Here is a 15507-nt window from a genome sequence, read left to right as displayed (position 1 = left end):
AAGAAATGTTTCATTTTCTCTTTGGTGCATGTAGTGTTCTACACACAAACACACATTCAGAAAACCTTTTCCCATTGTGTTGCTAGGTGATTACCATGTCTATAGTGATGAGTATAATACAGGAGCATGAATTCACTTGTAAATTGAAATTCAAAATTATTTACTCATCAATGGTTTGTGAGTAAAATTTCTCAATAAAATCATCATTTTCTTAGTAAATGCTCACTATAAACTAACATGTCAACTGCATAAACTCCAGAAATTGTTCTAGATTAGAGAATTAAATATCCTCTTTTTCTCCTGTGGACTTAAATTCAATAAAATTATCATTATTGTTCCTCTATCAGAGGCACTAATTTCTGTTGAATAAGAAAAGAATAATGAATTTTCACAAGGGGAATTGAGGAAGACTTCTTGAAAATGGTGAGATCTAAGCTAGGCCAAGCAGAATTTCATCTGACAGGGATTCCAAAGGTATAAAAACTAAAAACATAGGATATAATCAAAGAATACTAAGTGTAAAATTAAATACAATAAAAAATGTCTAAAGCAAACTAGGCATTATAAAATTGTACATGGTCAGCCATTTGATATGATGCTTACTGTAATAATTACTCTGAATAAATTATCCTATTGATTTCATTAAACAACACTATGGTATGACTGCTACCAATGTCATCCATGAAGATGCTAAAGTATTGTTATTTTTATGTCAGAGTTTCAGTGAGTAGCAGAGTTAAAATTCAAACCTAGGATGGCCTACTATTAATCTTCAAATTCTTTGACTTAATTCTGGAAGGATATGTGAGAAAGGCAAATGGTAAAGAAACTTGAATCTCATTCGGGGTTTGGTTTTAACTTGGTATAAAATGGGGAACAAGTGAAATTTTGTGTGTTCATAAATGGGCAGGTCTTATTTTAGGAGCTGACACTGCAGCAACCATCAGGAGTCCTCATGACAGCTGGTACGCTGTTGATCACAGAGATACCCACGAGACCACAGAGCCAAGGATCCTCCAAAAAGTCAACATTTGAAAGTGAGCTTGCTGGCTCCAAACCCTCATAGATCCTCCTGGACCAGCACTGTGATGAGCAGTTGTATTCTGGGTGGTCTAAAATAACTCCAATCAATCAAAGTTTTTCTACATTGGCTGCCCTTGACCTCCCTCCTCCCCCCACTTCAAGTGAGGTGTATAGACCATCTGCAGGTCCCAGAATAGGCCATGCTTTCTCATACCTCTGTCACTCTGCCCCTCCTTGGTTCCTTAACCTGGAACCCTCCTCACGCTCCTCATCTACTTAGCTTTTCCTGCTTACCCTTCAACACTCACTTCAACCATTACTACTTCCCAGAAAGCATTTCCTGATATCTCTTTCCCTGTCCCCAAGCTTCTGGCTTAGCTAGCTTTCCTCTACCCCCACTGACACAGGATATTAGCATATGCTTGCCAGCCTGTGAGTACCTTAGGAAAAAAGGCACTGCTTTTCTCCAGTGTTAATAAAATACCTAGCACATAGCATGCACTCATTAATTTTAGAAGTGAAGAATATAGTCCATTTCTCTCAGGCACCTAAAAGGAAATGTCTACAGTTTACCAGCATTGCCTCTAGATAGCAGCCCTTTGAATGGTCTTGTGTAAATGCCATCCTTGGCAAGAAAATGTAAGTATTTAATTCAGAAAGACAATTAATTTCAGGAGAAATTTACCTTTTGCAGAAAAAGTAATAAAGTTATTAAAAACCTCATGTGCTTTTTGAAAGAAGTTATGTTATAGCTGAATAAAAGAAATTTCAAAATGTTACAGAGAAAGTGATTTTACTTTCAGGATTTACCAGACAAATACATCAGAAGAAAGTTAAAATTTCTGAGAAGTTGAGAGACTGCTGATAATAAGATTACCCTTCATTAGAGCCATTGATTGTGGGTCTTTTCTCTTTCAAAACCATTTCTTCTATATAAGGTCGGTAATAAAATGTGTGTGTGTGTGTGTGTGTGTGTGAGAGAGAGAGAGAGAGAGAGAGAGAGAGATAGAGCACTACAGCAGGAAAAATAGAGTTCCCAGTATTAAGAGAAACATTTTTTACTTTTTATCAAAATAACCATGAAAACCAATGAATGAATTCTAAAAATTACACTTATATGTAACACGGAAAAAAATTCCCAGGTCACACTTACTGTCACTACATATCGTATAAATTTCTTGAATGTTACAATATTTAAATGGCTGTTACAAAATTTTAAACATGGACTAATTATTAAATACAGCCAATGAAAATTAATTTGCTACGACAACTTCTTTAAATCTATTTCAGCTTATTTAAGGGGTCCCTGGGTGGCTCAGTCAGTTGAGCCTCCGACTCTGGGCTTCACCTCAGGTCATGATCTCAGGGTCGGAAGATGGAGCCCTGTGTCGGTCTCAGTACTCAGTGCAGAGTCGGCTTGGGATTCTCACTGCTTCTCCCTCTGCCCCTCCCTCATCCTCCCCTAAAAAAAAAATAAAATAAAATAGATAATAAATAAATTAATTAGTTAATTAATTAATTAATTCTATTTCAGCTTATTTGAAATAACAGTAAGACTAAAGAAATGGAGTTCACACCGGGAAGGAATCCATTTTTTGTGGATTGCTAAGAAAATGAATAAACAAAAGATTGCGAGGTATCTTATCATTCTAAAAAATAATGAAGGAAATGGCAATAAAACCCTTCTCATAATTATACAAATAAATTCTCTTTTACAGATAAAGATAGCCATTGTCTGGCACTCAGACATCATGCGCTAACACAAAGTGCTTATGCATTAGCTCATATGCAGGTGGGATTGTGCTTAGACAGGCAATGTAAGGAAGGGTAGATTAAAAAAAAAAGAGTTGAATAAAAGTGGAACAAATGAAAATTGAAGACTATTCGTATTTATTGTTGTTGGCATAAAAGATTAACTCTCAGCATCGAAAAATTTTTCTTAAAAAGAGGTTGATTAGAAATCCATAAAGCTGAGTTTCTCTGTGATTAGCAAGATGACTAAGTTAAAGGCAAGAGACATACTGACTATGTGTTTAATAGGGAGGCAGTGACTATGCATGGTGAGTGATGGTGAGGTGTTGGTACAAAAGTCACAATGCACACATGTGATCAGCATAAACACTGGTTGACTGGGAAGTCTTCATTATGTATTTAAATACAGAGGAGGTACTGACTGGGTGGGGACCTTGGTATCAATGAGACAAGAGCCATCAGGTGCAGGGAACATGAAACTACAGAGGTACTGTAAGGAGAAAAGAATAAAGAACCGAATGTTTATTTATTATCATATGTAAAGGATTACACTAATTGCTTTTTCAAACATATTCTCATTTAATCCCCTTATGATCTCTCTTTCTAAATGGAGAAAATTGAGAAAAAGAAAACTTATGGGAACTACTGTGAGCTAGTTCCAAAGCTCATTCATTCATTCATTAAATGTTTTTTGATCATTTCACTATTTACTTGTGAACTGGCTGCTAGGGGTAGAGAGGTAAACTGAGGTCCTGGCCATCAAGGGCCTCGCAGTCCAATGCAGGAAGAAGTGAAGAGTTAAAATGTAGTTTGGCAAGTGTTACCCAAGAGAATAAATAAGAGCGCTACGGGCAGAGACTGGGGGCATCCAGCCAAGTGGGAAAGGCTTCCCAGAAGAAATGATCTTTCACTGAGACTGGAAGGACCAATGGGAAAAAGCCAGATAAAGAAATAGGAAGGCACTCAAAACTAGAACGAATGGGAGAGAAGCACAGAAACTGAGAACATGGAAGAAGAGACTAGCTCCTCAGAAAATTAGAAGGAGTCTGGTAAGGCTGGAGAATGAAGGAAGACAACTGTAGAGACAAAAAGTCAGAAGCCTAAATACCTATGACATGCTAAGGGATTCGTATTTTAATCTGAAAGTTAAAGAGAACCATTGAAATATTTAAAGAAGAGTGAATTTGAAATCACTTGTGAAGTCTGCTCTGGCACAGATAGAAGGGGTGCAAGTCTATTGATAAGGACATCAGTGAGGAAGCTGATTCAATGAACCAAGGCAGTGAGGGGATGATTTGAGTTTCATCTACCAGTCATAATCTTTGAGATAGTGGAACAATTAACTGCCCATATCACAAAATCATAGTATAAGTGTTTTTCAAGGGGCGCCTGCGTGGCTCAGTTGGTTAAGTGTCCAACTCTTGTTTTCAGCTCAGGTCATGATCTCAGGGTCGTGGGATCAAACCCCACATCAGGCTCCATGCTCAGCGGGTAGTTTGCTGGAGAGTCTCTTTCTCTCTCTCTGTCTCTCCCGCTGTCCCACCCCATGCTCCCTCTCTCTAAAATAAATAAATCTTAAAAAAAAAAAAAATGTGTATTTCACATCACTAAATGGTGGCCACAGTTATACCAGCCATGTCCCAAAGATGGCACTGTAACCTAAAACCACCAAGCCCAGTAAATGCCCTTGAAATAGTAAGACTCTTCCTGGAGGACCATCTGCTAAAGGAGCAGAACATGGACACTAAGACCCAAACTTTCACCTCAAGAATAATATGCTTTCTACATTTATAAAAGAGAGAAATGAAAAATTTTGGAACAGGTCAGTGTTAAGATTTTAAGGGCTTTTGGTTTTTGGTTTTTGGGTTGTTTTTTGTTTGTTTTTTGGTTATTGGGTTTTTTGTTTTGTTTTGTTTTGTTTTGTTTTGTTGGCTATTTGAGCAGCTTTCATTATTTTCCTAGTATAAGGTATGCATAGTTATTGCAGAAAATTTAGAAAATACAAAAAGGTAATAGCAATCATATACCATCACCCCAAGACAACTACTGCTAACACCATGACAGTTTTCTGTTCAGTTAACCCTTTCCCAGCTCTACCCTTCAGTCAGCGGATTAATGCCCAAGAAATCCAAATTCACGACTGTTAAACTTTGTTTCTACAAAGTTTAGTGATAAGGGTGATCTCTACACCCTTATTTGTTGCATCTCACTTTAAAGTTGCAATTATTATATATAAGTTTGTGCCCATTTTTTATACTTAAAATTATTTTATTTATTTATTTTTAGAGGGGGAGGAGCAGAAGGAGAGGCAGAGAGAGTCTTTTTTTTTTTAAAGATTTTTAAAATTTATTTGTCAGAGAGAAAGAGAGAGAGCGCACAAGCAGAGGGAGAAGCGGGCAAAGAGAGTAGCAGGCTCCCCACTGAGCAAGGCGCCTGATGTGGGGCTCCATCACAAGACTCTGGGATCGTGACCTGAGCTGAAGGCAGGCACTTAAATGACTAAGCCACCCAGGTGTCCCAATTTTTTTTTTTAAGATTTTTTTTTTAATTTTATTTAGAGAGAGAGAAAGAGCAGGGAGGAAGGGGCAGAGAGGGAAGGAGAGAGAGAGAATCTCAAGCAGACTCCTTGCTGAGCACAGAGGCTGATGCAGGGCTCAAACTCACAACCCTGAGATCAAGACCTGCCCAAAACCGAGTCAGGCGCTTAACCCACTGCACCACTAAGGTGCCCCTATTTAAAATTCTTTATGAAAGTGTTTTAAGGGATATTCATGCTGTGAATGAACATTGAGGTTTCTTTCATTCCTTTTATATTGTAAATAATGATGTGGGGCTTTACATGCACTTTACATTATTTCCATTGGAATTGAAATTTCTGGGCCAAGACTATGTATATATTAAAGAATTTGTGTATTATGACACATTATTAACAAGGTAGTCCTGGATATTCCTGAAAATACCTTATATGCCAAAGTACAATAATCACAGCAATAGTATATATTCTTTGACTTCTGGAGTTCCAGCTTCCCTTCCAGTACTCTAATGGAGACCATGGAATCTAATACAAGTATTATAAAGTTATGAAGCTTATAGTTGTTTGTAAGGATGCCAACAATATGAAGGAATATTTGGATAGATGTACCCTGCTATCAAGGCTTAAATTATCCTAGGTGAGGGGTACCTGTGTGGTTTAGTCAGTTAAGCCTCTGACTCTTGATTTCAGCTCAGGTATTGATCTCAGGGTCATGAGTTCACACCCTGCATTGGTCTCCACATTGGGCAAGGAGCCTACTTAAAGAAAAAAAAAAAAAAATCCCAGGTTATTTTTATGGCCCTAAAACCTACTCATTTTGGAAGACAATATATCTAAGTGTTTAGCCCTGATCAATGCACAGTATAATCCTAGAACCAGAGTTACAGGTAATAATTTTCTAAGAAAATACCAAATATTATCTAACAATTTGAGCCCTGGGGGAAAAAAAAACAAAAACCAAACCAAACAAAACAAACAAACAAAAAAAACAACAACTCTCCTCCCCAAAAGGTATGAGGAAACCTAAACCACAATGCCATACTGGCATCTCCCGAGTACTGCCTATAGGCTGGTTGATAGAACAAGGTTCACCATCCACCAAGAAAGATCCTTAGATTTAGGTATGAGCTTTAGAATAAAAGAACTATGCTCAGCAAAGATAGGACATGATCTAACATGATTGTAGATCCCATCCTGAGATGACACTTATTACTTATCTTTGTTCTTAATTTTAAAAAAAGAGATTTTTACACTGTCCAGAGTACAATTAAACTATGACTAATCTTCCACAATGTGTGGCTTTCAAGTACTAGCCTGTTCCTGACGTTTTCCATTTCCACAGTTTCAAAGAAACATTTCTCATCTGCCTCCCTTAACTTGGGAATTAACCTTCTCTGTGCCACCTGCACTGAGATTTTTCCAGGAGAGAAGTTACCATGACAAGGATGTTTAAAAAACTACCATAAAATATTTTGTTTTACCCTTGAACAGCGAGGATAGAAGACCTGGACACTTGAGGGAACATCTGGCTTATTCAGTAACCGCTGTCAAAACAAGTACAAGCCAGCTTCCCCCAAACAATGACCATAAGCTGATAAGATTCATTAACTCTTGTTCATGGGTGTCCTCTATTCTACAGCAGCATACTCTCCCCGGCGTGGCTAGAGCCAAGAATTTTCACCAATGGCTGAAATCGAGCAGTACCTTAGGACCATATCTCAAAGCAAGCGTCACAAAAAGTCAACTGGAACCTTAACACTTTTTTCACCCACCCCAATTTCATAAAATGCGCCGGTGAAAAATAATTATCGAAAGAAATGGAAAGGAAAATCCATTACCATATTTTGGTGACCAACTACTGTAGGTACTTAGTGCCTTCCTCCCTCAATCTTCAGATTTTCTGATTGGAAGACCCTCGGGCAGTCTTGCTTTCTGTTGGGAGGAAGCAAGCTGGAGAATCTGAGAGAGGGAGCTGCTCTTTAGTAGAACAAGCCTACCCTCCTGAAATTCAAGCCTCTCCCAAGTCAACTGTGCCTTTCTGCCCTGCACCACAGGGACCTCAAAAAGGAAAACTCAGCAGGTCAAGAAGACAGCACACTCCTCCCAGATTCCTCACTCCCCTAACAGAGCAAAAGAAAGGGAGGGGAGAAAAGACTACAGAAAATCCCCCTGGGTTAGGAATTATGGTATCTGTAGCATCGAAAAGGGTGTCCTTTCTCTGAAAATGAGGGTGTGTTCAGTTCATTGCATGTTTTGGCAGAGTACTTGTTAAGTGCTCTCAGCTAAGACAGAAAAGCATGTAGCTCAACAGGAAAAAGGCTGAGAAGTGAAATCCGAAGTTGGAACCACTAAATTCATGATAGTCAGACTGATTAGCAGTGAAAACACAGAAAACATCCATCACTTTGTCAACTGGAAAATCTGGCCAAAATAAAAAAAAAAGCTTTATAATGAGTTTTGAAATTTGGAGCGGTTGGTGAATCTTAGGGTTGGGTGCATCATTAATAGTAAACTTACTTCCTGGATTTCCAGGACAGGTTCACAGTGATCACCATGCCTTTCAGACTTAAGTTAAAATCACCTACCTGTTATCCATTACACACTCTTTTCTCGTTAGACAAGTTGAGTTTTAGAAAATGCAGTCACCATTGGAGGCATTCATTAAATATTTGTCAATTTCACACGCTGAGTTAGTCACGTAAAATCCTTCACAGCATGAATTGAATTAGTCACTTTCTTCCTATGCAAATGGGCACACCCTGATCCAAGATTCTAACAATATCTCATTCATCTTTGTATCTCTAGGCCCAAACTGTACCTCGTGTATACTAGACACTTAGTAGATGACAGTGGGATGAGTACTTGCTGACTGAATTACCCTTCTCCGATTAATTCTTAATATCATTCAAAAAATTACCTCTTCTACTAGCTGTAGATTATGGGAGAATCTATCTTTCTAAAAGAGAAGTCATAAAGAGATATTAATTACTTACCAGGAGGCAGAAACGATTAGACATTCACCTTCCACCTCTCAAGGCTTACCGTTCTGCATAACTGGACTGAAAATTCTATTCATATTTGGGGCCAATTCTTGGATGAGTCATTTAAGGCTGTTCACCTTACTTTATTTGTTAAACTAGAGAACTGGATTACCAGTGTTTTTTCACACTGTGGTCACATTCCTAAATAATGGGTCTTTAAGTCAACTTAGTATACCTAGCTTGATGAATATTTTTAATGGAATTAAACAGAATATAAAAGGAAAGGAGGGGCGCCTGGGTGGCTCAGTGGGTTAAAGCCTCTGCCTTCGGTTCAGGTCATGATCCCAGGGTTCTGGGATCGAGCCCCACATCGAGCTCTCTGCTCAGCGGGGAGCCTGCTTCCTCCTCTCTCTGCCTGCTTCTCTGCCTACCTGTGGTCTCTGTCTGTCAAATAAATAAATAAAATCTTTAAAAAAAAAAAAGTAAAGGAAATAGCAGAGTACATCACACATAATAAACGTATGTGTCTGTGTATGTGTGCACTGGTTGGTGACAAACTATATTTTTGACTATGGTTAAAAGAAATTTGAAAACCACTAGACTAGGTCATCTTAAGTTTCCTGAGGTTCTCAAAATGCTTGAATTTTTTTGAATAAGTTGAAAGAAATAAGAAGAGTTTTAGAGCTGGGAATGGGGAAGCTAGAAGGGGTGGTACCTCTTGGAGCAGAGCAAAAGGAATGCCAGTGAGAGATATTGTAGTGCCCTTATGATTATTCACATTACATGAAAATAAGCACTAGGCAGATCTTTCATATAGAATACCTTTTCCTCACTGGGAAAACAAGGAAGTTATCAATCCCTGGAATGCTAAGGAAGAATTTGCGAAATGAGCACTCAGTGATCCTCACCTACCACATACCTGTTATGACTGTAACTAAGGGAAGATAGATCATCTGCATGGAGAAGAGCCAGAGGGTTGTAAGTGCATCGTATCTGCTGAACCTAGCAATCTCCACTTTTGACAATCTTTCTTTGATCTTCAACTTCTAGAATATGAAACAGAAGGCACTTTGTAGATGCTGAGGCACAAGCTCATGATTCCTGCTCAGTGGCAATTTGTCATCCTAACCTGGCCACAGGATGGGATTCTCATCTATGCTGTCACACTGATGAGCCATGACACGGTAGGCAAGTCCCTTACCTCTCCAGACTTCCCAGTTACCATCTTCCAAATGTAAGTTTCTGGAAGAACGTATGTCCCTGGGTATGGAATTGTACGAACTGTTCCTGCTTAACAAGATAATCCCTACGACACATTAAATCTTTCTGAAATAAGAGTGACCTGAGGCACTCCAGGCATTTTGTTCAAAAACAAACCAGCTGTAGAGGATCCTCTGTGAGTAAAACTCCAGGTATGTAATCCCCAGATGTTTCATGGTCAAGCGAGAAAATTGGGGATGAAGCCTCTTGGAGAGCAGTGAACTATTGTTTCCTGAGGATTAAGTCTTCCTAAAGAACCTCCAGAAATCCTTGAGATTTTGTTTCCCTTTCCCTGTGCTGCACTTCTTGACGGCCAGGGGGCTTCTGGGGGCTAACCTCAGTGTCTCCACTGACTCCACCCCACCCTCTCCAGACATCCATGCTCTAACAGAGTGGCTTTTAATTAAATTTAAATGAGCAGTAAGCAATTTTTATTAGTTGGATCTTTTTGTTGGTTTCTTTAGTTGGATCTTCTTCTAAGAGTAAGAAAACAACGGGGGGATTAGTCTGATAAACAGATTAATACAAATTTCAGATCTACATTCTACCCAAAGGTGGTGTAGAAGAGGGAAAAGAAAGAAGGGGAAAGTAAAAGAAAGAAAGGAAAGAATGGATAGGTGGGGGGAGGGAGGGTACCTGAAGAAGCAAGAAGGAGAAGGATGAGAGGAAAGGAGAGGAACAAAAATGGAGAGAGTGGGCTGCACCCAGAGAAACAGGCTGGAGGCCTGGAGGAGGGACATATCCAGAAAGGGGGTTCTGGGCTCACAAGCCTTAAGATGCCCGCTGCACTTTGGAACCAGCCGCACCGGCCCAACCTGCTCTCTGACCTCACCAGGAAGCCCGCCCAAGGCAGAGCAGATACAGTTCTTGTTCTAGGATAGACAGTCGTTTCCTGGTTTGGAGCTGAACCTACTAGTTGCCTGTTCTGCTTCTTATTCCTAATTTGTACTCCATTGCTGCCATTGTTCTCAGGCTAATCCTAAATGCCAACTCAACTTTTATTCAGACTGCTTCTCCCTCCTACCTGACTTGGATTTCTAACCGCTAACGTAACAAGAACTTTTGCAGGCACTGAAACTTGCCTGCAACCTACCGTGTGACCTGGAATCCCTGAACCTGCTCTTAGACTCCCCCAGGACTCTCTGATCTGTTCTTGCAATGCAACATTCAGACGCATGATTCCCAGCCCACATTTTGCTGACTTCCAATCCACTGATTTCATTTTATTTCAACAAATATTTTTTGAGTATCGGCCATGAACAGAGTAGGCATTGGGGCTACAAAGGAAGTAAGACATAGTTCGGCCCTTGGGGACGCTACTGAGTAGTAAGAGGGATCAACTCTTAAGCAAATACTTCAGTATGATCCTTAAGAAATCTCTACCCAAGTGCTATGTATGGACATGGAGACACAAAGCCCCAGCTAGTCTGGGAGGTCAGACGTGGTACCTGACGTGCATGGGATGGATTCTGGACGAAAATGTGTGATTCGAATCTGGCAAATCTTTAGATACAGCATATAAGGGATTATAAATACAAGGAGAGGGGGATGAGTTTAACACAAGACCGATCCAGAAGTGGGACATTTTGTAGGATAACTGTCTCAGTCCTTTCAACAAGTTGGTGTCATTTTAAAAAGGGGGATGAGAGGGTACTGCTAGAGTGAAATAAATTTAAGGTAGAGTTGTAGTCCTGAGTTAGATCTTAATTTGGAAAAATCACCTGTAAAAGCCTTTTTTTTTTTTTTTTTTGCTTACTTGAGGAAATCTGAATATGGACTGAATATTAGAAAAGATGTTTATTGACAAAGAGAGGCAGAGAATACATAGGGAAAAAAAACAAATGATAAAAGAGCACATACAGGGGTGCCTGGGTGGCTCAGTGGGTTAAAGCCTCTGCCTTTGGCTCAGGTCATGATCCCAGGGTCCTGGGATAGAGCCCCACATTGGGCTCTCTGCTCAGCAGGGAGCCTGCTTCCCCTCCTCTCTCTCTCTCTGACTGCCTCTCTGCCTACTTGTGATCTCTGTCTGTCAAATAAATAAGTAAAATCTTAAAAAAAAAAAAAAAGAGTATGTACAGCGGAATCTCCTTTTGGCTAAAACAAAAAATCGCATATATGTAATTAGAAAAGCGAGTGGAAGAATTTCAAGCAGGAAAAGAAACATGTATTTGCCTTCTAGGTATTTACGTGTTATGCTAGGAATTTTCTTTTTATCATGTATTTATTCTCCCAAACACCCTGCAAAGAAAATGAAATTAGCCTCATTTTCTGGATGAGACATGTATTTGAAAGGTGTGAATAGAACTAATCTGTGGGTGATCGAAATTTGGTGCCTTTCTTTTTTGCTTGCTTGTATTTTCTAACTTTCTACAATGTATGTTTACTACTCAAGTAATAACCAAAATATCAAAATAATCAAAAAGTAAACGACGTATGTTTACTACTCACATAATAATCAAAAGAAGAAAATGAAGACAAAACAGGCAAATACAGTACTTTTCAGCTTTGGTGAAACCACATCTCTTTACGTCCGTCTTTTTAGAGTCACTGGGGTTGTGGGAAGAGGATAAACTTTGAAGACAGGACGATCCGATCCAAATCCCAGCTATAGCACTTACCAGTATCATCATCTTGAAAAAATTACTGAGCCTTGGTTGTCTCATCTGCAGAACAGGGTTAATAACATCTTCCTTGCAGGGTCTTTGGTGAAAATAAGTAAATAAACAATGTAAAGAATATACTTCGTGCCACAGTTAAGTACATAGGGGGTACTCAATAAATATCAGTTCCCTTGCTCCCTGAAATGAGAAGTGTGTTTGGGTGTTCAATGAGTTTGAAGCTCCAGCCTCCTTAGGGAGCCCTACTATGTATGAGCCATTCATTCCCCTTCCAGGTCCTCTGCTGCACCTGTTGCTCCTAGCTCTTATCTACTTGGCTTTCCTGCTCAATCTGGAGCCCAGCTAAACGTGACAATCCAATTCCCTTCATCACTACCTCCTCATCCAATCATTTATCCATCCACTTATTACTCAACAAGTAGCTATTGAGAGCCAAGCAGTGGACCAGGTGAGAAGTGACTCCTGCCCTCTCAAAGCTTGTGGTCTAGACCTTGTGAAGCAGGTGATAACTCTCTTGAGCCATGTGTTGCTTCCTGCATTGCTTGTATTAATTCAGGACTACCTCGATTTATGATGGAGTCATCCACCTGAAGCCACTGCTTAGGGGCTCCACCATCTGCCCTTGGGAACCACTGGATAGAGATACTGGCTCACAGCTGACTAGACTCTCCAAGAGTATCCTCTTATATCTGGTGATGAGGGCAGCTGCTCCCACTCTCACTTGCTAGGAGCCATCTACCTACTACAGGCCAGCCCTATGACCAGGACAGCAGGGATCAAGTTTTAAAGTCTTTCATGCTTCCAGAAATTGCCAGTAAACCCCAGTGTAACTAGTGACATTACTTTTTTATTAATACCCATTGCTGGAACAGTAATCGTCGGCCTACATCTTCAGCGTGAAAAATGCTATATTTAAAATAATAACATACAGGGTGCTTGGGTGGCTCAGTGGGTTAAAGTCTCTGCCTTTGGCTCAGGTCATGATCTCAGGGTCCTGGGATCGAGCCCCACATCGGACTCCCTGCTCGGCAGGGAGACTGCTTCCTCCTCTCTCTCTGCCAGCCTCTCTGCCTACTTGTGATCTCTGTCAAATAAATAAATAAATCTTTTAATAAATAAATAAATAAATAAATAAATAAATAAATAAATAAATAAAATATGCTATTCGGGTTTTTTTCATGCAAAGTGCTACAAAAAAATAATGTTTTCCGTTATTTTGGCCCTATCTTTCTCAATTCAAGTGCACATCTCTCCCAGTCATACCAGAAAACGATGCACACCCTTGGTCACTATGCCACACCTTCGGCAGCATGGACACAGTTGATTGATGTGTTTTCAAACCACACTATTCTTATTTAGGGCAAAACACATGACTCAAAGGAATTCAATAGCTCAGTATTTTATGCTAATTTTGTTACTAGACAAAGCCCTAAAATAATAATTATATATAACTCCTCCTGTTTTTGGCCAGGTCTAACTTTTTCTAAATGGTTTAAACATCAAATTGTAAAATCCCTGTTTTCTCAATAGCTAATGCTTTGAAAGGAAAAATATTAAACATATAATTAATCAAAATATTTTTAAATGGAATGTTACATACATATTTCGTTGGACATAAATTAACAAATGTAATGTTATGATACATTTTCAGTGCATTTTTTTAAACTTCCTCCTCAGATTAATTACCCCTCCCACCCCTAAACACATAGTAGTGGCATTCTCTTGCTTGAAAACCCATGCTAACAGTGTCATATTGTGCTTCGGGCTTTTCTCTATGTTCAACTAATCATTTATAGTAACACACACATACACACATAGACACATAGACACACACACATACACGCATATTATACATAATAATCTATATCTTGCTTTTTTCACTCAATAGTACCTCATACAACTATCTCTAAGTCAATTGGTATATAATTGGTATATAATTGGTATATAATTAATTAATAATTAATTCTTTCTATTTTCCCCAGAATATTCTATTTTCTGTGTTCTATTTATCTATTCCTAGACCAATACCATATTTGTTAGGGTGTTAGAGAACCAACTTTTGTCACCTCCTTATATCCAAAGCAATTGAGAAGTAAGGTATAGGAGATACACACACAAAAATAAGCATGAGTTTTTATTATTTGTAGTAAAATAGATGTGGATGATGTGGTTGAGATGGGCAGTCATGATAAGCATCCTAATATCCATTCCAGAATTAAATTACCCACCCAGTCACAGACAACCCCCACTACCCGGACCAAAGGACAGAGCCTGCCCCTGTGAGCCTACAGCTAGAAGAAACAGAAAACGTGTCTTCTCAACAGGCTGGCTCCAAAAGAGAAAATCCTGCTGGAAACTGAGTGGTAGGAGCAGTAGGCTGAATCCACTGTCCATAATTCCTTTCCACAAGTTCATTAATCAGACAGTTTGTTCTCCATATAGATGATTTGTTCCATATAGACTTTAAGATTTTTTGTAACCTCCTCTGTCTCTATCCCTCCCATAAACTAAGGGTCAAATCTGAGGACTGCATTAAGATTTTTTTTTCTTTGAGAAACTGACATTTTATAATAGTATTTCTTTTCATCCAGGTAACATAATAATATCTTTTTATTTTCTTAGATCTTATTTTATGTCCTTCATTTTTTAAAAGATTTTATTTATTTGACAGAGAAAGAGCACAAGTAGGCAGAGTGACAGGCAGAGGGGGAGAGAGAAGGGAGCAGGGAACCTGATGTAGGGCTCAATCCCAGGACACTGAGATCATGAACTGAGCTGAAGGCAGACGCTTAACCGACTGAGCCACCCAGATGTCCCATTATTTTATGCCCTTCATTAATATTCTTCTGTGCATTCTTAAGAAAGTTACTTCCACATATTTTATAGTTCTTAAATGAGACTGTGAAAGGATTCTTATCTCGTTTCACTCTGTAGATCCTTACCATTAAGGTAAAGAATAGTTACTGATTTATTCTATAAAAATCCACTTTAAAATTTCTTTAAAAAAAGAAGTGCTATGTGAAAATGTATGTTAGTAAACTTGAAAACTGGAAGATAGAATCTCTCTCCAAATGTAAATTAACAAAATGTAGCTCTGCAAAAATGGAAAACCTCAACAGACCAACTGAATACTGGGGAGCTTCAGACTAGTGAAATTTGGAGTAACTGGAGATAAATTTCATAAGCGCAAATCACTTCCTTCAAGTGTAGGCTAACCAGCCCAAATTATTAGGAATTGCATCACTTCAAAGTCTAAAGGAATAAAAAGGTGTTTCGAGACTCTGTCAATCCTGACTTTACATGGAAGATTGGCGATTAATGTTAAACCACCAAGTTGCAC

Source organism: Martes martes (genome assembly GCF_963455335.1).
Source record: "Martes martes genome assembly, chromosome: 13".
NCBI lineage: Eukaryota > Metazoa > Chordata > Mammalia > Carnivora > Mustelidae > Martes > Martes martes.
This window is presented reverse-complemented; position numbering follows the sequence as displayed.